Below are 26,812 nucleotides of genomic sequence, written 5' to 3' on the forward strand. Positions count from 1 at the left end.
GACAATTAAAGAATACCTAAACTTAGGATTTACCCCGAAAACAACAAACTGAGAATGAACATAAGCTTATATAGAGGAATGAAAATGAAAACATTTCATAACAAAAATGCAATTAATCACGACACGTAAAGGTGTGCGAAGGTTGTGTTTCGCAAACTACCTGTACACACAACAGAAAACACTGAAAGATAGCATACGATTGACATGCACCCAGAGACGAGCGTTTTCATGCAAGGGTGCTCTGACTTCGGACCTAAACGTGAGTAAACTCAACAATTTCGGTTGCATTAGGCACGCATATTCTCCTATTGACATGATTATTACCGCGAAATTGTTGTTAGAAGAGTCAAAAGAGTTAGTTAAAATGTGGTAACTGACCAATTATCTGCAACTCATCTTGCTTCCATTTGTTTATAAAAAAATTTACATTATATTTGATATTTTACATGACTATGCCAGTCCTCTTAGCCGAGCTAAAATGTCTTTTTATTATGATCGGATTCAGTGTTTATTTTTTTAACCTTACATGCATCTCTTTTTCAGTGTACCAAGGTGCGTTCGTTGATAAGCCACTGTCATGAGTCAGACGCATCGAAAACAGCCGGGATGATACTCAGGGAAGAAATCATTGCATCAGCCAATGCCAACCGTGCTCAGCCAGGACAGATTTTAGCAGACAAGCTGATTCAACACTTTGTTGAGGTGATTTGATCTACTATGTTCACTTTAATGAATAAATGTATATATATATATATATGTATTAATTCAGCTTTGATATAAAGCATTATGTAATATTGTGGCATAATTAAATGTTATATTTTATGATATATCGTCGTAAAACATAGTATTGGCGTTGTCAATAATATATATATATATATATATATATCATATATTATTATTTATTTATTTATTTATGTATTTATTTATATTCAGGATTCAAGGTAAGAGTGGCAGCAGGAACTAAAGAGTCGTTTAAAGCGTGCCATCAGAAGGCTGTTCTCTCGGTCATCAGCCAGAACATCAAAATTCCTTGTTTTCCTTGTTAGACTTGATAGTGAAGATGTTCTTTGTTCCAAGGAATTTATGATATGTTGTATGTTTAATTATGTTCGATTAGTTTTATAATCTGCTGCTGCTAACTTTAGACGATTTGCTTTATTTGCAATTGATTATACTATTTGACAACAAATAAAATTATAGGATGGAAATTACAACTGGCTTGAATTCATTTTTTGTTGTATGTTTAATTATGTTCGATTTGCTTTATAATCTGCTGCTGATTACTTTATGCGATTTGCTTTATTTGCAATTGATTATACTATTTGACAACAAATAAAATTATAGGATAGACATTACAACTGGCTTGCATTTCTCTTGCCCAAATATATTTATACAATATATAATTTGAAAATATAAGTGTATTTGAAGTGAAAACACCAATAATAAACAACCAGTGCTCACGCTGATGCCAGACATTAACGACAATGGCGATCATTTTATCGGTATCGAGATTACTGTGTACACACTCGACCCTGTGTATTGTCATTAGGTCTCTAGGCCACGATGTCGCACACGTTAATTGACGCGTGTATTCGGGATTTTCGAATTAAGAAGTTGTCTCCCATTCGAGTAGGTATCACGAGTATCCCGTGTAAAACGCGGTCCGTCTAACATGCGAATATGACTCATATCCGCGGAATGACCGAAAAGTGCGGATATGGACGAATACAGGCAATATCGACACTTTGTCTGCAATGTTTAATATAAAAAAACACAATATGGGTAAAATATGTTAGTATTGTCTCAAAATATAACAATTTAATAGACATGATCATTTTTCCAACTGTTAATTCATATCCGCGAACATGACGAAGTGCCAGAAGATTGTTTTAGGGCTACACACCACAAACAATATAACCATGCCGACACCACATATGTTTTGTTGTATAAGTTTACATAATGCTTATATAATATACTGAATGTATTATTATTCTTGATGTCGTCTCAAAACTTTAGTATTTAGATATAGAATATGCTTTAGAAAATATTAAAATATTTTTGGGCCGATTATCGCCAGACCACAAGTAATTAATGATGTTACTTTTCCCTGGTTATATTTTTATTTGAATTATAAATGTTTATTTAAATATACTGAATGTTATGAATGCAGTAAATATTGTCTGAAATGTCACTGTTTCAAGTGGCATTTTTCATTTGAAAATAAATGATGATTTCAAATGTGCGAATATGATAAAATCGACGAATGTGGTTTATCCAATCGAGGATCTATATTTGTAGTGCTATAATAACTTTATGCAAGGTAAAAATATCTTATATTTGATTGTTACTATTTATTTTATGCTTTCCGGTGGTTGATTGAGAAATATAAGTGAATGAAAACTGATTATTTCAATGTTTCAAACAGTGAAAATTAACAGTGAAAAATATCGAAAATTTTCAATTTTTACTGTGAAATGACGACATTTTTTTGACGAAATGACGTCATTATCCCACCGAAAATCTTTAGTTAAACTCTTAAACAATATGTCCCGATTTTCGTAATTCCGTCTTGACAGATTTGTCGTTCGTGCGGGTAGGTATACCTACTTCCGGTGTTAAGGAAAACAATAGGGAAATACTACTGTTCCATCGTCAAATGCCTTAATTGTAGCGGTATAATAGGTACATTTTCAACAAAAGTAACATTACATAAATTGCCTAAAGACTCATTACAAGAAAAGCTTGGATGACAGCAATTAGCCGGAAAATTGATTTCCAACGGCGTATACTCAAGTCTGTTCCGACCACTTTCTCGAGACGGAATCGGTCTAAACTCTGTTGACCGAAACAAAATTCCTACTGAAAATTTACCTCAGCGCAAAGCAGTAACAAAACATGAAATAAAGCAGTGTATATTAAGACAGCCACTTCCAGAAAATATCCCTGTCACCTCTGCCCTACATTTCCATTCGTAAGTACCAGACAGGTAGCATGTTTTGTAGTCATAATCCAAATTGTCCACATCATGTTCATATAACCATTATAGTTGCACTGTTATTGAAAAGCAATGCATGTCCCGCTATAATATTATATTTTTCTTTAATATTATGTTTTATAAGTGAATGTAACAGCTGTAATATTAATCTCAAACATATAGGCTTCGTATTTTAACTTTTCGGGATATTGGATATGAACTGTTGAAATATTAACGAAACATCTAAAAAATTTGCGGGACATGCATTGCTTTTCAATAACAGCGCTAATATAATGGTTATAATCGTTCTTGAAACATTTAAATGTAGCACTATGATATCCTTTGTTCATTTGAATAAATACAATAACGTGCATATTTTTACGTACCAATAAACTATAATATATAGTAAGAAACAAATATAAGATATTTTACATTGCATATTTAATACATATTGTGTATTATTCATTGAACATTGAAATGAACATTGCAGACAAAGTGTCGATATTGCTTATATTCGTCCATATCCGCACTTTTCGGTCATATCCGCGGATATGAGTCATATACGCATTTTAGACGGACCGATTTTTACTCGGGATACTCGTGATACCTACCCGAATGGGAGACAACTTCTTAATTCGAAAATCCCGAATACACGCGTCAATTAACTTGTGCGACATCGTGGCCAAAAGCGTTTTTCTCAATCAGTGTCCGACAGAAGTGATAAATTTCGGAAAATTTCTTTTATCTCCCCGTGCTTTACCAATAATCGGTAACTGTTAAATCCTCATTATTTTTTCTCAAATTATTATTTAATCGTCATTATTGAAAATCGCTGCGAATATTGTCGGCTGATTTTGTTTTTAACGCTTTTTTTTCTGCAATTAGATTACGTTGAACATTGCTTGATGAAATCATTATTTAATCGCTATCAACTAATTATCCACGTAATTACCGCTATGTGTCGTCACAATTTACAAATACGCTTGTTTTAATCAATTACAAGCGGGAATTGATTTAAAATTAAAACCGATTTCAACCGAATTTTCAGTGATATCCTCAATAAAAACACAACGATTCTGTCCATACATATAGCTATGACCGGGAACTTTAAATAGGGTGCCGTTTGTCCTGGTATACAAATAAATCGGGTGCCGATTGTCCGGGTCGACAAATTTACAGGGTGCCGACTGTCCGCGTCGACAAATTTACAGGGTGCCGACTGTTCGCGTATGCAAAAAAAACACTGGGTGCCGATTGACCGGGTGCCGTTTGTCCGGATACCAATATAAACGCAACAAATCGGTATATAGTACGAACATGTCAACCTAGATTCTAAAACTCCAAACGTTCGGAGCGTTATGACCGCGCGCTACTTTCGTACAAATTCATTCCTTATTTACTTTCATGTTTAAACCCTTTTTTTTCTATCGTATACATAATGCTATTCTCCTAAGCAAGATGTAGTTTTAAAAACTGAACTCCAAATATAAACGCTACAAATCTGTATAAAGTACGACCATGTTTACCGTAGATATAGATTCTAAAACGGTATGATATTTGCAAAAGTTAAAGTTATAACTTGCTGGGCTGCCCAAATTAGAAGTAAAACTTCATATATATTTATATATCTGAAAACTACGAAACGTTGGCTTTCTAATGGTATATAATTTGTCGAAATCGACCGAGAAATAAAAGTAAAATTAGAAAAAAAAGACGATAATGGGTACATCAAAATGTATAACCTCGGCGCTTCGATGTACGCTAATCGATAGCTACTGGTCACGTTACAAAATATCGACAAGGTTAAACGCGCTGGGTAAGACATAAAATGTTTATTTCTCGTGTTTAACTCGCTATAAATCCATTAATAACAACGGAAATATACTAAAAGTTTTATTTTTTTGAAAGAGGAATTAATAAGCAACAAGATAACGTATAAACCAATAAAATCGGATGATTAGTTTTTGCATAAAATTGAATTTACTACAGTAAGGGTCAAATTCTCGATTCAACTCCTGTTAATATACGCTCCGTGCCGCTTCTAACTGTGAACATATTGTCGGCCTTTTCTTTTATTTCAGATTTCACTGTTACAAACATGGTCAGTCAGTACTGGAAACAACAATATAACTGTTTAATTATAAAAACAGAACACAACAAATATTTTATTCACATTACGCACATTACAGCTCAACGTGATTCATATCATAAGACTTTTTACATCCGGAGAGGCGCCCCCCCCCCCCCGGAGAACTGCCCCTTATTTTAAAGGGGTCGGAGAGGTGCCCTCCCATCAAATCTTTAGGGGCGGAGAACTGCCCCCGTGTCAGAATTAAGTAGGCGGAGATCTGCCCCCTCACAATAATGCAAGGGGCGGGTAAGTGCCCCCCCCCCCCCGTGTCAATTAGCATGAAATGTCGGGAATCATCATCACACCATTTTACCGCAAACAGTTACTCAAACAACAATGGTTTCTAATGAGAAGTTCAATGCAAATACAAACAAACATACATACATACATACACACACACACACACACACACACACACACACACACACACACACACACACACACACACACACACACACACACACACACACACACGCACGCACGCACGCACGCACGCACGCACGCACGCACGCACGCACGCACACACACACACACACACGCGCACACGCGCACGCGCACGCGCACGCGCACGCGCACACGCACACGCACACGCACACGCACACACACACACACACACACACACACACACACACACACACACACACACACACACACACACACACACACACACACACACACACACACACACACACATACATACATACATACATAAACATGTCATTTAGCACATCATTGCAACACTGAAACTCGGTACAAGACACTCAAACATTCACCACCTACTTCAATCGCACAAGTCCGCCGACAACGTTAAAAAAATCTCTCACAGTGTTCTCTCCACTCTCCACCTGCACACACAAAGTCTTGAGACGCCGCTGGTATCTCTCTGTAGACTTTTTCTTCGACTTAGTGGAAGGCTCACCGTTGCGCACTCGAAGAACCTCGGTCTCCACCATGGCGGCGTCTTTCATGAAGCAGCCTACAACAGTCCACAGCGAAGGATGCTGGTGCCCAACTAAAACTTGAAACGCATTATTCCATGCCACACATAGGTTGTTCGTCCTTGCTTCTCCACGGACTGTTGCAGTGTGAACGTTCCAGGTGTCTAGCTGAAAACGTGGCGGTGTTCTTCTGAAACGCATCATGCCGTCAGCTGTTCTCACGGACCTGCCAATAAAAAAAACATATATGTTAAAATAAAGTGCGTAGTAAGTTATTGCCATTGCGTTTGTATATCAGTATGTTATCACTTAGCGACATCGCATACTTTGCTTAAAGAACAAAATCAGGACCAAGAATATATGGAAAACTTACTTTTTTTTAAATTTGTGTAAAACCTCAAATTTACTGCTATAGCTTTTAGAAAACAGTATCTTACCGAAATCCGCCGCTCACGTAGGTCGTGTCGAAGTAGTCGACGATCCCAGTCAGCGCTGCAGGTGCCGTCTCCTTCAATATGGCCATGCCGTCAAGCACCTTCTCCGTCGGGAGCAATGCTCTCTGACTTCCAATGAACTCCATAATTGAAGGTTAAAGTGATATTTGACAGTCTATGTTGTATTTTATTTTAATTGTTGAGCACTTGTTACCTTTGAAGAAAGCCGCATACGGGTTTATTATATTGAACCGTCGAAATCCGTTATTGGAGAAAATAAACAAAAAAATTATTGTTTTCAGCTTGCATAAGGATTAATAAATTGCATACTAATTGTTTGTTTTAATTACGGGGAAAATATCAAATAATTCAGTCGCGAAAACTTTTTATTAGAAATAAGGGATTTTTTTCTTTGTTCACATAGGGGAAAATCACGTGATTATCAATATGGCGACGTCCATGCCGAGGCAGGTATTTTTTGTCGTTTCCCAACAAACATTTCAAATCGGTCCGACATCGGCCCGATATTCATTTCAATATCGGCCCGACATCGGTAATTTCATCGGCCCAAGACCGAGTGTGTAACACGGCACAATGTTGGCCCGACATCGGTATGTATATCGGCCCGACATCGGTAATTACATCGGCCCGAGATCGGGAGTGCAACACGGCTCGATGTTGGCCCGACATTGGTATGTAAATCGGCGATACCTTCTTGAGCCAGCGTGGTGCCGACATACTTTTAACCATTCCTCAGTCCCTGTCTAGCCTCAATTGTTTTTAATTGTTGTTGGTAGTGTTAAGGTCCTACCATTAAAACAGTTTCTTAAATAAATGAAAGAACATTTTCTTCAAACAACATTTAATTTTTACATTCTTTTCAACCAAACTGGAACACGGTATTTTCTAATTATACTACTGTATTGAAACTGAAAATAATGAACTGATTTATTACTTATTCCAACATTTTGATTCTAATGGTGTAAAATTAATGAATATATACGTTGACTAACAACAAATGTAAAATAAATAATTTAAACAGACTCTATAATTCTACTGGTACAGAAACTGAAAAAGTCACATATTGAAACAAAATTTTAAATGATACAATGACTTGAGTATTGTATTTTGGTAATAGAATATTCAGCAAATGTAAATAAAATAGAGAATTATGAAGAAACGAACATATCCAACATGCATAATGTATACATGGAAATTTACCAAACATACATGTATAAATGGCTCATATCACCCATATTATCAAAACTGGTCTATATACCCTGGCAATTAATACAATAGCCATTTCTTTAAACTGGATGGCGTGCGATACACATAAAATAGTACAATTAAGACTAGTCAGCAAAATACAACATAGTATATAGTCATATGATACACAAAAACTAGTAACAAGTAAGACTAGTCAGCAAATTCAACATAGTAGTCATATGATACACAGTGACACAAAATTGTAACAAGTAAGACTAGGCAGCAAAATACAACATAGTAGTCATACGGTACACAAAAAATAGTAACAAGTAAGACTGGTCAGCAAAATACAACATAGTAGTCATACAATACACAAACAATAGTAACAGGTAAGACTAGTCATCAAAATACAACATAGTAGTCAAACGATGCACACAAAATAGTAACAAGTAAGACTAGTACGCAAAATAAAACATAGTAGTCATATGATACACACAAAATAGTAACAAGTAACCAGTTCCTTAAATAAATGAAAGAAAAATTTCCTTTAAACAAAGTTTTATTTGAACATTCTATTCAACCAAACTGGAACAATTAAAGTATTTGTTAATACTAGTAATACTACTAACTAAAGTGAAAATGTAAAACAATATACTTATGTATTACTCATTCCAACATTTTTATTCTCATGGTGTAAAACATATTTATAAATACCAAAACTAATAAATGTAAAACAAATTATGTAAATGGTCTATATACTTTTACTGATACAGCATCTAAAAAGTTAACATTTTTAAACAAACTGTTTAATGACAAATCGACTGAGTTTTCTTTAAAAAAAAAGACAAATTAAAATGATTATAACACAAATATATTGAAAAGTAACACATACTTAATTTAAGCTATTTAGGTAATAAAGGCTACAACTAATATTAAAACAAGAAACCGTCGGAGACGGGTGATGCTCCCCAAAGGTTTTTTGTCACAATATTGCACTATATATTCAGATAAAAGGAAACGTCTTGAGGGGCATAACTTTGAACAAAATCATACGATGGATGGTTTAGCAACTTAAAAATTTCAAAGGGCCATAACTCTCTAAATAATCATCTAACCAGAACCCACAAATTACATGCGCATCTCCTAAAGGTAGTTAAGCTTCTCATAAAGCTTCATTGAATTCCAGTCAGTAGTTGGGGAGAAATAGCCCGGACAAGAATTGCACTATATGTACAGTAAATGGAAAATTTCAAAGGGCCATAACTCTGTGAAAAATAATCCGACCAGAACCGGCTGATAATATGCACATCTCCTCTTGGTAGTGAAGCTTCCCATAAAGTTTAATTGAATTCCGGTCATTAATTGCTGAGAAATAGCCCGGACAAAAATTGTGCACGAACGAACGGACACACGCACGGACAGACGAAGCGGCGACTATATGCTCCCCCAAAAAAATTTGGGGGAGCATAAAAAACACTGCTTCCATCATTATGCATAAACATTGTGTAAAATAATTAATTACAAGTTCAAAGAGACCTTTTATTAACATAATAAATGATTCCAGTAGAAGACTTAATTCACAGTTTAAACAAACGAGTTATAATAAATTGCGACGCTTCATCACGTTTCTTGTCCGTCCTTGCTTTTCTGCCACCGTCACGATCAGAGGCTGTTTGAAACCATTCTCTGCACTCAATTTCAACTCCTGCAGCACTTCAAGGAACCCATAACAGCTTCTGAAAATGGTAATGCAATGTAGGCTCATATTATTAGGATATTCATTCTATGTTCAGAGTTGCAAGAATTAACGATACTGGGCAGTTTAACCAATGACATTTCTTAACACTTTTTACATTACAATGAAGACTATTGCCGGATGTAATTTTGTATGTATAAATATTGTGAATTGTGACCAAGTCTTTTTACACATACTATGACAACTTACTGTGCCGGCAACAGACAATCGAGGTTCTCCAAAAGCTTCCTTTCGTGTCTCTCCATGAAATTTCGCTCACTTTCCAACCATATTAGCAAGAAAGTTACGTTTTTACGCATGGCGTTTTTGTCATTGTAATACTCGCTCTATATATCGACTTTACTTGCCGCGAAATTTCTTTATTTAGGGGGAACATCTCCGGGTCATCAATTCTGACAGGAGGCCACTTCTGCGCTCCCTATTTTTCAGCAGGAGGGCAGTTCTCCGCCCAATAAAAAAAACAGTGAGGGGGCAGTTCTCCGCCCAGTGAAAAATCCTTGAGGGGGCACTTCTCCTGGGGGCACCTATCCTAGAGTAATTTAAATACTAATAAGTATTTGTTGTGTGTTCATATCAACAATGAATTGAGTATAAACAGCATGTTTACGAAAACCAGTTGAAACAGGCACAACAAAGTACATTCATTTCAAAATACATTATACAAGTTTACAGAAATCGGTAACAGTCTAAAACAAAGTACATTCATTTCATAAGAAACGGTACATAAATGACAATAATAAACGTTTAGTTACAGAAGAACATAAGTATATCTTTTCTTAACGCATATTATGCAGTAAATTGCTCACTTCCTAAGAGTATCTGTATTATTCCTATTTAAAAGTTTACAACAAAATTATGTATATACTGGTACTTGGTATTAATGAGAAGTGTGTAGTTATGTATTTGGATCTTTCTTTTAAATAAAACGAACATTTAAGTAAAAGTGATATTCGTCTTCTAAATCGTTAAGATTACATAAAGCATAAATTATTTTGTTTCTTCTAATGTTATGATGTCTGCCAGTTTCAATTAACAACATACTAGAATGCGATGAAAGGCGTATTCTAGCAATGATTTTAATATGTTTGTTTATTGTCAATAGCATCTAAATTTCAGAGACCTTTCAAATAAAGGTATGAGTTCTTTGTAAACTAGTAATGAGGTTGATAAATCAAGATTAACAGGTGATATTATCGCATGCTTCTAATTGTTCGGCTTTCACTCTTTAAGTTCTCAGTAATCCCTTTTTAAATAGAGCCCTCCATTATTAAAAACGGCGCTAATTAATTGCGGAGGGTAGAAGATAATAAGCGCGTTACCAACTGTGTGTGTCAATTTTACACGTACTTGAGAAACTGTGTGATCAGGCTAGATTTGTGTAGGTGTTAATTACAATTAATTATGAATGGTTGACTTTGTATTATTGTGCACAAGAATGACAAGAAATAAAATTGATCGATTAACAGAAAGACTCCAAGACCGCTAGCTATTCGATGTAACGCTGTAAAGTAGGGTGGTTGTAGAGCATAGGTGACAGGAAGCAATTTTCTTTTCACATAAAACACATAGACATGCAAATCAATAAAAACATATTTTTGAGAAAACATAAATGAAATACAATAATGCATTATCATATTAATTCAATACGGATGCTAACAAGTATTGCGATCTCAAATACTTTTAATTACTTTTTTAAAGGTACCGTAGTGCGCAACTGTAGACAGACAGACAGTTTATTAAAGTCTCAGTTCTGCACATACAATTATATATATGATTATAACATGTGTCATTTAATAGAATATAATACAAGGTAGTTTAGTTAAAATACAAACAATATAATGTACAAAACCTCTCAATTTGAGTTACAAGAGACTATGAACAGATTTATCGTGATATAAATATCATTTAAACATGTTAAAAGGTACAGATAGATACACGTGTAAAAGTACCACACATATAAACAGTGTTTACGATGTATTAAAATGTCATTGCAGGCTTTGGCATAGTATTTAACAAAGGACTCATTAGACATTAACTGCCAAAATTGTTCTGAAGTTTTTAACGATAAAAAATCAGGTTCAATATTCATAACGTTAACAAATATATCTTGGCGAATTCTGTCATACAAGTTGCAGTGCATTAACACATGTTCTTCATTTTCTATATGAGGCAGTGAAAGCAGGTCCGTTCATGTTCGGGTACTCCCTCGTATCTGCCTGTTTCTATTCTAAGGGGTGCAACCCCGCATCTAAATTTAGATAGTGCACTTCTTCTTACCCTTGACATACTATAACATTTCAGATAGGGTTCAGTCTCAAAACTAGTTTTAAATGTTTTATCATTCTTAGCGTATTTCTTCCGCCTCTTGCCTGGTTAACGCATGTTTTCGGTTGTTTTTATATTTTTAAGCATAATAGTCACTTCTTAATTGGTTATCCGTTTGCATGTAGAGGTTGGTATTATATGTCTATGTAAATATTTTTGTGACGTTTGCGGTTACGATACGACTTAAAGAAAACACTTTGTTCAGTCGCGTGCTGTCCATGTGCACACAGTGGAAGTAGTGTCCCATTATGCACTTCCACTGACGGACGATCGGAGGTTCCCATCCCATGTCGCCATTGACAGCCGCATTCAGTGTGTACCTGTAAACGCCAAGGAAGTATCTTCCTGCGTGGTGCTGTACAGCGTTGATGCAGGAAAATTCCTAAGCTCTCCATATGACGGCGCCGTAGCTGATGATCGGCCATACAAGGTATCGTAGAGCTTGTTGAAGACATCAAACGCATCCCTCTGAACGCTTTATCTTTGGAGATGAGTAACCCCAGAGCACGTGTTGCTGAGTTAGCTACAAATTAAGCGGCAATATTAAAGTATAAATGTTATGTCAGTACGAGTCCATGATACCTGTAATGGTCTGTGTATTCAATATTTGACTCACAGCAAGCGAAGACAGCGTTTGAGCGTTCTGCGTTAGGGCAGCGGAAGTGCATGATTTAAGTTTTCTTAGTATTTATCGTAATGTTAATTCCCTTACACCATGTACTTAAGATACCTGGTAGTTTTAAAAGAACTTTTTTCGCTTTCATCAATAAGAACAAGGTCATCGGCATAGAAGAGGTTGTTAATCAGTTTGTCGTCGATATCTATTCCAACGTTACTGGCGTTGAAGATTTGACTTACGTCATTTATATGGAAATGAATATCCGCCAGTGCATGCATGCTGCTAAATTACAATTTCATTTTGCGTAATGACAATTGTAGTTTACTTCATGACAACATCATGTTGATATATTACAATTGGTAATACCCGCGATTACATGCATGTTGCTAAATGACAATTGCATTTTGCTTTGTTTTATTTGTTTTAAAATAACTGCGTCTTCCTTGCGTGTTTATGCTTTTTTGTATCAGTTAGTGTTACATTACTTGCATACTTCGTTTTAATGTTTACTCGATGTATGCAAATCATGTATTCTTGCGAGTAAATGACAAATAAATCATTTCTGTTAAAAAGTCCATGTGCCTATCTTCTTGTTGCTGCACTATCATCATTTTAATACTAAGCTATGCGTGAAAATGCATATTTATTGTAAGTTTTACTAAGCGAAATGACTAAGCACAAGGCAGCAGCTCACATAAGGTATGCCGAATGCCGACTGCATTAAGACGAACGCATTAATAATACTGAATTCATAAAAGAGTAAAAGAGACGGGGAACCAGAGTTTTCTATTAATTTTCGGTAGTTATCGGTAGTGTTCGTAAAAATGTTAATTTTATGCACGGTGTTGTTACATATATACCCTGACAAATTTCTCCATCGCGCCATTTTAAACGTTTGACCAAAAGGTAGCCAGAAACAGAACACGGTGAACTATTTCCATTAATTTGACAAATTTTCAGCCGCTAGCGGAAACTGTAGCCAAAAAAGTAGCCGAAAACAAAAGTTTGGAACAATAACCTGTATTAAATGAACAAACTTTCAGCCGCTAGCGGAAACTGTAGACGGACGAACGAACGAACAAACGAACGAACAGACGGACGAACAGAAGAAGGGACGAACGAACGGACGGACGAAAGAAGAGACACACGAACGGACGCACGGATGAACGAAGGCATTATGAACTCCACGGCACAATACAGTCAAGAAACCCGGTCAGCGGAAACGTCCGACTGCAGAACGAACAACCAAAAGCAAGTTTAAATAGTGTTCAAGACGAACGAATTGACGGACGGACGAACGAATTGACGGACGGACGAACGGACGGACTAAATAAGGGACGAAAGGGCGCACGGACAAACGAAGGAACGACCGAATGTACGGATGGACATCTGCATATGCGGACTGCACAGACTAATATGGGACGTCACCTTACGCACATTCATTAAACCCCGTTTTCCAAAAGCGCATATGCCTAGAGTATTATTCAAGATTAGCCGGCTCAGGCAACACAGGTTAATCAGGGACGAAACTTTACGCCAAAACTGGATGTTCGCTTCCTTTAAAGGAACAGTGCCATAAAAACGGAAATTGTTGCGCCGGACTAGCTTGTGCAGTCCTAGAGTGTCAACCCAGACTAGCCGGCGCATTCCGCACAGGCTTATAGGGGCCGAATCATTACAGGATTTTGCTTAGAAAATACTTACTTTAAAGGAAAAATACCATAAAGGCGGAAAGTATTATGCCGGATTAGCCTATGCGCACTTCAGAGCATAGTCTCTGATGACACTTTAAGAACTTGAATTCGGCCCAGTTTGTCCAGAATAAGGCTCATTTAAACGCTTGTAAGGAATGGGACGTTTCGATAGATTTTCCTAGCGTTTAATTTAAAAAGAATAGATACAATCATATAACGAGGTTGTTTTTTTTTCGGTTTCGAAAATCTTTTCTGGAAAACCGTAAGTTATTTTAAATGCGGTCAAGTGGCATGATTTTGAAACCGCATCCTAAAAAAATATTTTCGCACATAAATTCCACAGGCGTTTAACCTGCCAATACAACATTAAACTAACAAAATAGATCTGAACCAAAGGTAAACCAGTTATAGTTGATATTAACATGTGTATTAGTATCCCTTTATTGGCCATATAACTAATTCAGCTTGACACTAATGTATAGGCTCATTATTGACTATACTTGTAATGCCTGCTGTAACAACTTTCGGTAATAGTTTTAATACACTGGGTCATAAGAATGACAAGTTGCCTTTTCAATTTTTAAGTAATTATTGGAATTTATGTTTATTACTTTAATTATATATATGATATTATTGTTCATTACAAATGTAATTAATGCGTGTATTAAGTATCGTTTAAAGTACCTATCGAATTTCATTTAGTTTTTTTTTCTAATCGAAAATATAGTCTAGGAGGAAAAGGTCGTCCCTAATTAGCCAGTGCGGACTGCACATGCTAATCTAGGACGACACTCTACGCACAAGCATTAAGCCACGTTTTCCCAGACTGAAGCTCATATACAAATACGAATGTTGCGTGTGATGGGAAAGATATGGGCAGAACGCCATAAACCAGGACGCTGGTGTGACGGGAAGGCGAAAAACAGCATTTTTACCGAAAAAGTCATTGGCGTCCTTACTACGACAATCAGAAATTTCCAGAAACACAATCTTAGGTCGCCGTAAGGACGCCAGTCCGGTGTGACGGGGCTAAAGTAGTAACAAAGTAATACAAAACAATCAACGTTTCAAGTCATTTGTTTGACAAAGTCATGTCGAGCATCGTGGTTCCGGTGTTATTTATTTATGAGCGAATAGGTCTTTAAAACTACTAGATTAGTACATCGGTATATGTGAGTTAGGGGGTAGGTAGTTATAGTGTAAATAGCAGACATGTAACTTGAATACACAATTAGAGGTAGTTAGTGAACGAGAACAAAACTTATCCGGAACAAATATTACTTAAGATCGATGACACGAAACAATTAAGTGTCATTATTACACAAAGAAATCGCCTTCAACCCTTTATTTGCGTCCTCATTCCGAAGTCTGAAAAATGAAATTAGAGGGTGAGGCATCGTCTTATTTTTTTCGACGAAAAATGCCTAATGTTTCCTTATCATTTTCTTAAAACATGTTCGAGATTCTCAACAAAACAGTCGATATGCGTCATGAAAGTAAAAACATCAACATTAAATTGCTAATGGTAATTAGTGTCGCCGCATTAGGCATGTTGTAGACGGCTATGTTTTTACCCGCTCACCGCTTTTTAGTAAATGAGGCTATTGGAAGACGGTATTTCGACATATTGAATATTCATTGTATTGCAATGAGTCATTTTTTACGGAGGATTCCAGAGATAGTCGATATATCACGATTGATACCGGAGATTTTGATTTTGATGTTTAGAGTAATCTCCCGGCAATAGTAATTTACGCTGCAATTTGCGCTGGAATTATGTTTAATTATGTTTGTATGAATTTACTTCACTGATATTTTGTTTTTATTAAGCTTACTTCTTGCTTTTAGATTGTAATTTGGGCCAGTTGGTTCAAGGTCACCAAGTTTTGAAATAAAACAACAACAACAACAGATTTTGCTAAACAGAATTGAGTTCAAATGGAGGTAATATGCTGAAAGTATGATTGTTATATGTAACGTACGAGCAGAAATAGCCTCCGGTTGCATAAATAAAGAAAACTAATTGGTAAAACGTTTTGTGGTATTTATGTTTCTTATCAAGCAATCTTGACCAGGGATGGTCACGTATAATCGGACACTTGCGCCGACAATTCGTTCTGATAATGTCTCGTCTGAGATTTAAAATGGTTGAGGTAAATTGAAAACATGTCTGCCAGGGATGGGCAGTTTTTCTGTATATGGTAAAAGTCACATTCAATCTGTGACTTCTACTTATCTTCATACCTCAGAGATCAAGGTCACAGGTAGAAGTCAAGGGTGAAATTTGGCCTGAAACAGCTTGTCCGGACTGTTACTTTGTCATTCATGTTTCACTTTTAAAATAACATGCCACAAAGGACTATTGGAGTTTATAGCCAAAGTGGAATGTGGGGGCATTCATGCCCTATTGATAAATGTCTTATTTATTTTAGTTACATGCTTTCCAGTCATGTATTGATTTTAAATTTATTACTCATAAAATATCAACTTTACTGTAAATTATGTGTATAATTTGAACTTTATTATATTTATGCAATGTTCCCCTGAAACTAAAGAATCTTGAAATAAGTAAATTTAATAAAATAACAATTTCCAAAAAAAACTGCAGAAAATATAATAAATAAGTTACCCAATGCTATCCATTATCTCATTGTTCGTAACAACCTGCATGTTTGATTCCTTATCCAAATTAAGTCCATTTAAATCAGTTTCTCTAAAACAGGAGTAATTTTAAATGGCTGCCAAAAGAGCCCAGGCTGCACATAATAGCCCTATCAGCCGTTCAATTTACCTTTATTTGATTGAAACAGGAATGTGACAATATTCCTACTGATGTTTTTGTATTGTAACTATATGTTAGCAGATATGTTAGTATTGAATCGTAATAAATCGTAATAAATGTCGGCAAGCCATGCAAAGCTTGGTTTTCCCAAGGTTCTAAATGTGATAAGGTTAGACATTCAGCAGTTGCTACGAACGTTTTGTGTGTTTTTGTTTCGTGCTTAGTGCTGGTAACATGATGTTTGTAATCTATCTGGGTCAAACAAGTAGTTTTTTTTCATATTATAAAACCAAAGCCATTTATCAAATTTCAAGGCCAATGGTGACAGCTACTACATGTATATTAACACGTTGATTCATTAGAAGATCATTAATTTATTTGGAATATTGATTAATATTTTATATTGATATTGAAAGTACAATTTATTGCATTCTATTTTTTTTGTGATGATGAATATGGTTATGATGATACTGCTGTTGTTGTTGTTGATGATGATGATGGTGATGATGATGATAAACAAATCAACTAATATGTTTGAAAATAATCTGCATCAACAGCTATTTCGTTGCGACGGATGGCACGTTATTCAATGCTATACTAATAGACTAACACAATTATACATCAGCTTTTCATAGAAAGTAGGAAATATTTGACTGAATATTAATAAGAAATTATAGTAACGCAAACAGATGCTCGATTCTAAGGAAAGACTTGTAAAATATTGTTATATTTTCATTTGTCAGACAATTGTTCAGATCAGATGTTCAAATCAGTGTTTCTCGATGATATAGAACTTCTCATTTGCATACACTAATGTGTATTTGAATGGAACATTACAAGTGTTTTAACACTTATTTTTCCATTGCTAGTGCAATTGTCCTCAAATCACAACCACATTTCTCACATTTTGAGAACATTGCAATGGCGTCAGCAATTGGGTCCCCCAATATCGTGTCATTTCTAAACTATTTCGCCTATTCTATAAAATTGGACAATCACGCCTACCTTGTTTGTTTTAGTCAGAGGCTGTTCCACATGTTAAATTTTATTTATGTTATATCACATTAAATTGGACCCTATTCCGCAACAATACACCACCAACATACCATATACACGCTGAATCGCACTACATTGCCCGATTTAAAAAATAATGCAAATTATGCTGAAAAACATATAAGACATAATCACCCAGTAAAATTATCCATGAAAATTCAAAACATCCGGGCCTGAGCGCCACCTCGGAAGTTGAATTGGCCCATTTATTAATGCATCTCAAAAAAGAGGTGACGCCCGTGACTAACGGCCGTGATATAACAAGACGTTTATATTTAGGAACGCAGGATAGTGTCTAATTACTAGTAGAGGGTAACTTGATAAGAACGACGCAGCGATTGCATTATGTTTGTAACAACAGGTTTAAAATCGAATCTTCAATCAATTGAAGATTATTAGTCGTATTCATATTGCAGCTTTTTTCTTTATTAATCAACACATGAATTTCATCTTTGCTAATTGTTTGTTCAGAAATAAAAGCAGACAATAACGATGAATTTAACCAAAAGTGGTTAATAGTTCCGATGGTGGTAAACATAAAAAAGAACATAAAAAGTGCTTGAAATTTATATTAAAAATCTATCAAAATCCTTATAATTATTTTGTTAAAAGTGAAGTAAATTAGTTGTGGTGATTGGGAAAGTGTGTTTGTGAAAATTTGGCTGTGATCGCTTTGAATATTTTCAAGTTGGAATCGACTGTGAACAACCAAATGTGTGTGCATTGCGAGGTCATGTTATAAAGTAAAATCTCGAAGAGAATGAACTGTTGTGTTTGTGGTCATTGGTTCTGTTGCCACATCTGTTTCAGAGTCTTTGATGTTTTAAAGGGCGAGCCAAATGTAAAAAAACTACCAATTAGCTGTGATGGGTGCGAACGAGTGTTGCCATTTTTTTTATTTATTTAATATAACTAAAAAACAAACATTATACATGTACATACATTGCAAACATTTTTTCCTTCAAGAAGATAACAATACAGTTATGAGTGCATATGCACGTACAATAGAATGTGTTTTTTTTAAATATTTTTTCTTCAAAATATACCCACTCCGCATGGAAAAATAGTGATAATTGTGGTTTAACCATAGGTTATTATTTATGTCTTTTTGCAATATGAAGAGTTAACAAAAGAAAGTAAAAAGTAAGAAAGACATATAAAAAAAGAAGAAGCTGGAAGCTCAAAACTGACCGTCAAGTAATCTCTGATAAATTGTATTAAATTGTTCGAGATTATCGATGTTTAGGGCTATTTCTTGTTCTACATCAAAGCTTAATTTTAGGAATGTAAGGAAATCGTTGAAATCATATGGTTGGTGCATTATTTTCAATTTAAATATATAATATTTCATTAAATAAATGATGAAATTAATTGTTTGCATGTTTTTATTATATTCCAGTTGTCCAAAACAAATTAATTCGTAGTTAAAATATAATAAAATGCCTTTATCATACATGTAGTCCGCTAATCTGTTCCATAAATGTTGTGCTACCCGGCATTTCCAAAACAAGTGTTCAATATCTTCATCGTATTCATTGCACAGATCACATAAGTTAGAGTTCGTTAGTTTGCACCGAAAGAGGTATGTATTTGTAGCAGTTAAACGCATAATATATTTATATTGGAAGCATCTTAAATTTGTGTCCGTACAAGTTTTGAACACTAGCGTGTATGTCTTTGCCCAATTTAACTCTCTATTTTGAAAAATATTTTGCCATCTATTTTCCGCATTCGAATTTGTATTTTTTATTTCAGAAAGCTGAAGATTGTATAAAAATTTATTTAGTTGATACGAAGTTTTGATTATATCTAGTAATGATTTTTTCCTTGATCCTGTTAGAAAACGCTCGTCTACAAGTTCCAATATGTCTTTAGGTATGTTATTTATAAGACTATTGTATTTAAGAAAGTCATTGTCTGATGCATTAAAGATATATTTGAAATCAGTAAAGCTATAAAATTTCTTCACGCGAAAGTCAATTAACTGATCGACAAATACGATTCCTTTGTCGTGCCAATGTTTCCAGTACAAAGTTTTATTTTCAATTTTTATTTTACTATTATTCCAATTTACAATTTACAATTTTTACATGTATTCCATCCTTGAATTATGTTTTTTAAAAATTCGTTGTCTTTACATATACGTTTAATATCTTTAGTTTGTAAATTTGATTCAAATAGTAATTCTCCTCCGTATTTCTGTAGGATTGTATCATATATACACTTCCACATACTATTATTTTCTGTAAGCAGGTTTAACCCATGATCCCTTTATAGAATTTAGGAACATTTCAATGTCTGTTAATTTAAGGCCTCCATTTGTATAATTCATTATAATTTTGCTGCGTTTTATTTTGTCGGGTTTACCATCCCATAAGAAGTTAAAAATTTCCTTAGTTATTTTTTGTATGGTGTGTTTAGGAGGGTTTGGTAATACAGTGAATGGATATACTAGTTTTTGTAGGGCAAATGTTTTATTACTGTAATTTTCCCTAGTAAGGTCAATTTTCTGTGGTGCCATTGTTTAAGACAATTACTGAATGCACATAATTTTGGTTCTAAGTTCATGGACATATTTTTTATTTTACAATTATAAAAGGATAACCCAAGAGTGTTTGCAGATTCTGATGTCCAAATAAATTTGTGATCATTGCAAAAACGGATTGTAGTATTCTTGAAAAGCCCTACTCTTAAAACTGTTGATTTTGAATTGTTAAGGTTTAATCCAGATGTTTTCCCAAATTGTGTTATTACATTGACCAAATTTTCAAAAGAATTTTGCTCACCGTTGTTGAAAAAGGTTGCGTCGTCTGCGAAGAGCGACTGTTTTATTTCTATATTATTCACAACAAAACCCTTTATGTTCTGGTCTTTTTCAATCTAATTAGACAATATTTCGATACATAATACAAACAGGGACGATGAGAGAGGGCAACCTTGCCTAACGCCATTTTTTATCTTAAAACTTTCCGACATGTATCCATTGTTCATAATAATACTACTTATATCATGGTAAAACAGCTTTACCCAACGGATAAGATCATCGCCGAAATTAAAATGTTGTAAACACTTAAACATAAATTCATGATTTAAAGTATCATATGCCTTTTCAAAATCTGAAAAAATAAAAGACCGGGTATTTGTTTGTTTTCAAGGTATTCGATTATTTCAAAAATTAGTCTGACATTCTCCCCAATATATCTCCCTTTTATGAAACCTGTTTGTAAAGGTGCTATTATTGAGGATATAGTTTTTTTAATTCTATTAGCGATGGCTTTTGTAGCTATTTTGTAGTCTACATTAAGTAATGATATTGGTCGCCAATTTGTTAAAATAGTGGTATCCTTGTTAGGTTTAGGGATTAGTGATATAATGTTTGTTTTTGAAAGTCAGTTAGATGTCCGTGTATAAATGAATAGTTTATTGATTCGATGAAAGTTTTTTTTAATGTCATCCCAAAGGTTTTATAAAGTTCTACCGTAAGTCCATCTGAGCCCGGGCTCTTGTCATTTTTCATTTCTTTTAAGGCATTATAACATTCTTCTTCGGTTAGGATACCTTCTTACATATTTTTATTGTTTTCACTAAGGCGGTTTATCGGTGTGTTAAAGAAATCAATATTTGATGTTTTATCATACTGTTTTTGATAAATCGATTGATAGAATTTCACTTCTTCTGTTAATATTTCATTTTGATTTGTTATAAATTTATCATTTACTTTTATACATTTAATAGTTTTCTTCTCTGCGTGTCTTTTTTCTAGGTTTGCGAAAAAAGCACTGTTTTTTTCATTACTTTCAACGTATATAGCTTTTGATCGCAGTAATATACCGTTGATTTTTTTGTCTCTTAAATTATCCAATAACATTTTTTTATTTGATAATTCTTCTGTGTCTATATTATCCTTACGTATCAAGTTTTGTTCAAGAGCTTCTATTTCTTGAATTAGTTCTTTTTCTTGTTGATTATCTTCTTTTTTTGACTAGCAAATTTTATAGTTACATTTCTAATATTTCCTTTTACCAATTCCTATTTAGTGTTTGCGTTTGAGTGTTTATTGTTGTTTAAAACTTCTTGCGATGTGTTTTTAATTAGTGATTTATATTCGGTTTTTAACAGAAGGCTGTTGTTTATTTTAAAATAACCAGGTCCCCGTTTTTGTGATATGAAATTCATTTTTAATATAACACATGAATGATCTGTTTTATATCCTGTTTGAATAATACAACTTTTTGTTATATTGCATAATGTATCTGTGATAAGAAAAAAGTCAAGTCTGCTGAAAATTGGCGGTTTACCGTTAGAGTGCCATGTAAATTGACATTTATAAGGATTATGCATTCGCCAAACATCGATTAAATTATTTTCGTCTATAATTTTATTTAAGTTATCTCGACAATGTTTATGTGTATCGGCTCGGTCGTTTTTCTTGTCTAAATTAGTGTCTAAAACAGTATTAAAGTCAGCCCCGATTAAAATATTTTCGTTAGTATCTTGTAAGAATTTAGCTAGAGTTTTGAAAAGAAGGGTGTCGTCATTGTTAGGCCCATAAATATTAATAATCGTAAGACTTTGTTCATTGATTTCTAGTGTTAAGGCTTGAAGACGACCCGGTATAATTTCTTCGTAATTTAATATTTTTACTGGCAGTGTATCGTTAATAAGGATTGCTACTCCTTCGCTGTTTGATTTCGTGCCACTAAAATAGGCTTGTCCTTTCCACTCCCGTTCCCATGATTCTACTATGCTTTTGGTCGAATGTGTTTCTTGCAATAGGTACAACGCATTTTTTTATTCCTTAACCACTCGAAAACTTGATTTCTCTTTTGTTTATTACCTAAACCTTTAACATTCATTGATAATATTACTGTTTCCATTTTACTTCATAGTAGTTTGATTTGAACCAGTCAGAGAGCTTCCAGTCATTCAATTGTGTCAAAAGATTCATTTTTAGTGCTACCAAATTATTATTTGTTAACGTGTTTTATTATAAAAAGAATCGTTCAAAAAACAAGGGTGTTATCGACCCATTACTATTCATTCTTTCTATACATGTAAGTATTTACTGTACAAGCAGTTGTGGCGTTTTACTTATTAATACAATAGTATTTTTCCAGCTATTCACTTCAATCAATTTGTGTATAATCATGTGTAGTTAATGTGAATAAAAAAATAATAATTGTAATGCCAATGTAGTTAGACTATTTGTTTTTTTGAATATGTGTTCAGTGCTCGTTTTAATTGTTTTAATAGCGTGTTGTTTTTTCTGTTAAAAGAAGGTATTACATCACGATATTGTAACATCATATGTACAAGTACTTAATTGATGGTATAAGTTACATTGTGTATAATATACATCACAATAACAATAAATCATAAAAATGCAAAACATGTAGATATAGTATCATGCAGAGTTTCTTAAGCAGAGTGTTCAACGCAGTTTTAGTATTATTTTTATATCTAGTTTAGTACACATAAAATATGTGTTACCATTATCGTGTCATTTTTTTAACTTGTGTATCTCAAGATTATATATACTTATTAACAAATAATTTACCATTAAAATGTCTACAAATGTTATTCATCATGTTAACAATTATTCTTATGCAAATGATCTATATATATCTTCCTTTTTAATTTCAAATTAAAGCATAAAAAATGACTCTTTAAGGTGTTATACTATATTACCTTAGAACTAGTGTACTACACAATAAAGGTATTTTTTTTGAGTAAAGTCGAAAAATCAAGATAAAAAATAGCATACTTGTATAAAAAAAACACAATTTCATCATATACAGATAAAGAAAAAGACTATATAGCATCTTCCCAATTATAGACATTTGATTTAGATTCACATAAAATAAAAAAGTTACCACAGCTTAAGCAATGGTGTACAACACAGTATGAAAATATGCTTTTTCGATATGTTCCAATCATGAAAAATGTTTGTTTAAATAAAATTTACATTTGTTTGCAATAGTTTGTCTATGATTAAACTTTAGCTATAATAAAAATCCATACAATTATCATCAAATTGCATTACATGATGTATATGCTTGACCCTATTAAGATCTAGATTTATCTCCTTTTTTAAAATCAAATTAAAGCATAAAAAGACTCTTTAAGGTGTTATACTATATAAACTTAGCAACAATGTACTATATATAATAGGTATCTTTAAGAGTAAGGTTCAAACTAAAAGCTGAACATAGCACAAATGTATCAAAAGAAAGATCATATACAGTTAAAGGTAAGTACTATTCATTATATTCTCAATTATACAAATTTGATATACATTTGATACATAGATACACATTTGAAGGAAATGTTACAATTTACATTTCCTTTCAATAGTTTGTCATTGATTTAACTATGTGTTTTTATAAAAATCCACACAATTATCAAATTTTATAACAAAATACATATTCTAACACTATTTGTCACTCTCACATAAAAAAAACAATACAAAAAAACTGTGAGATTGACTAAGGGTTCATAAAGGACATATGCTAAATTAATGTAAGATGTAATTAATGTAATTTACAGGCATATTTTTATTTTAAAGATTTAATGAATAACACCCCCCCCCCCTCTAAAAAATGAACGAAAAAAGGTTACTCTCACATTGAAAACGATATTGTGAGAATATCCTTGGGGGTGTATGGTAAAAAAAAAAATCACGTTACCAGTTACACCGGCTTTTCTTGTGTATACCTGGTATTGTATTTCATGCACTTTCTGAATAAAAAAAAACACAACACAAACATATTCATCCGCACACAACCAATCTTACTTGATTTTAGTTGTGCACGATTTTACTTTGCATTAAACAAATATACGCTTTTATTTAGTGTAATTATTTTAAAAAAAACATACACTTCTGATTTATATATTAAAAAAGGAGCTGTGTATTTCGCCTCGTTATGCAAGTATAGTATGCTAATTTTAACTTAGTGTATACTTTTACAGTGTATGTACCTTCATATTAAACATCTACAGACTCTTATCGTCATAAAGGGATTGTAATTTTCAAAGCTTACATATAATTCCAATATTTGACATTATTTGTTGTCTTAATTACAATACTTTATTTAAACGTGTTGAGTGTTTCTCATTGTATAAACAACTTGATGTAATAAGCTTTTAACTCACATAAGTGTATACTAGAGAAAAAAAACAGGCATTCTATTTCTTAACTAGAGAAACATGTATAATTGTACATAGTACTAAACTACTCTGTGGACTTCTATGGCCATGGTAACTCCAACCAGTATTTGAAGTTACTAAAGTGTAGTGTGTGTACGTGGTCTTGATAGTCTCTATATTTTATGCTGCCTTCATTGTATTGCCAAAATTATCAGAGCTTTTGAAGTCATTACACTCGCAACAAGAACAAGAATCATATGAATAAAACGGTTGTGGACCTTAAGAAATCGCTACAAGAAGTTGTTGAAAACAGGTAGAAAAGACCATTTTGGATTACAGGGAGAGGAAAGACCGTAAGTGTAATTTAAATATACATCATGCGACAGAACCCAAAGCAGAGAGCAGGGCGTAGACGGAAGATAAAAACAAAATCACTGAGATGTATTTTGAAGATTACTTAAAGTGATAATGTTATGTCAAATTTAGTAGATTGGGTAGGCTTTTAGCGACTTAAGCTCGGTTCATTAAAGTGCAGTTGGGAACCGTTTCCGATAAACACAAGGTGCTTGGTGGGAATGAATTTCTCAAATCTAAAAAGGGTGAGGATTATGCCCATTAATGGAGTAGGAATTTTATAAAACCGGGTCAAACTCATAAGAAAAGATTGAAGAACATGAATTTGAAATGAGAACTTGAAAGGCGTAAGAAAGAGGACAATCATGAGAGGCTAGTAATTATGAGAGGGGAATTCATCGATCGAACGATATGCGAAGAGAGAGGCAAAATGCTCACGTTCGAGTCTATTAGCAAGCCAGAACTTGGTAGAACGTAGGAACATGGTAACCGGTCTCGTTTATAATAACTGACATTTAAACATTGTAAATATAGTTAATGTTCTAGTTAATAATTAATTGTGTTAACCATATTTCTGTTGTTAACCATAGTTCTTTTGTGAATGTTTATTGAATGGAAACCAGTCGAGAAAGGAGAACCCCAGGGTAGTGTCCTGGACCCAAATTATTTATGATCTATGTTAATGATATTCCGGGTATTGCTAAAAGTAACACATGGATATTAGCCGATGATACAAAACTCTTAACTTCAACCGATCAAATGGACATACCGCGGAACGATTTCAACAATCTTAATAAATTGTCGGATTTATGAGAACTGTATATTAATGTAGACATCCATTACGGACAAGACAACCCTGAACGGAACTATACCATGAAAAACAAGACATTAAAATCTGGAAAAGAAGAATCAGACCATTGAGTAACCTTCATCAGATGTCTTTAATTTAGTCAACACAAAAACACAAGAATATAAATCGACAGCATATTATCACTTATAAAAGGGTCTTATGTCTATATTAAAACTACTCCTTGTGACTTTACACTGCATTGGTATAGACACACTTGGAATTTGCTAACGTAGTTTGGCACCCATACCTCCGTAAGGATATTGAGAGCATTAAATGGGGTCAAAACGAGGCCGGCAAAACTTGTTCCAAAGTTAAGGGTACTGCCATACCAGACCAAACTTGAAACTGGAAAAACCCAGATGTGCACTTTCAATTACACTGAACCAAATCATTTACAAGGTAATACATGAATTTGTACCCCAAAATGTTGTGGATGCAGAACCCCTGTATAGTTTTAAAGAACGCTTGAATAAACAATTGCAATGAAAATGGTTGTACGAGTTCCAAATGTAAAATGTTTTGTTGAGTATCTTAACAGTGAACTATACTA

The 26,812-nt window shown here is 33.9% G+C and overlaps 1 long non-coding RNA gene across 1 annotated transcript; it reads right to left on the reverse strand.

Moving 5' to 3' along the window:
• Positions 1-8,448: 8,448 nt before the first annotated feature.
• Positions 8,449-16,997, reverse strand: LOC127844748 (uncharacterized). Its single transcript, XR_008032883.1, has 3 exons — positions 16,707-16,997; positions 9,629-12,287; positions 8,449-9,419 (listed from the first exon to the last, which is right to left on the reverse strand). It is a non-coding gene; the product is annotated as an uncharacterized LOC127844748 (long non-coding RNA).
• Positions 16,998-26,812: the final 9,815 nt, after the last annotated feature.

Source organism: Dreissena polymorpha, chromosome 9 (genome assembly GCF_020536995.1).
Source record: "Dreissena polymorpha isolate Duluth1 chromosome 9, UMN_Dpol_1.0, whole genome shotgun sequence".
Lineage (NCBI taxonomy): Eukaryota > Metazoa > Mollusca > Bivalvia > Myida > Dreissenidae > Dreissena > Dreissena polymorpha.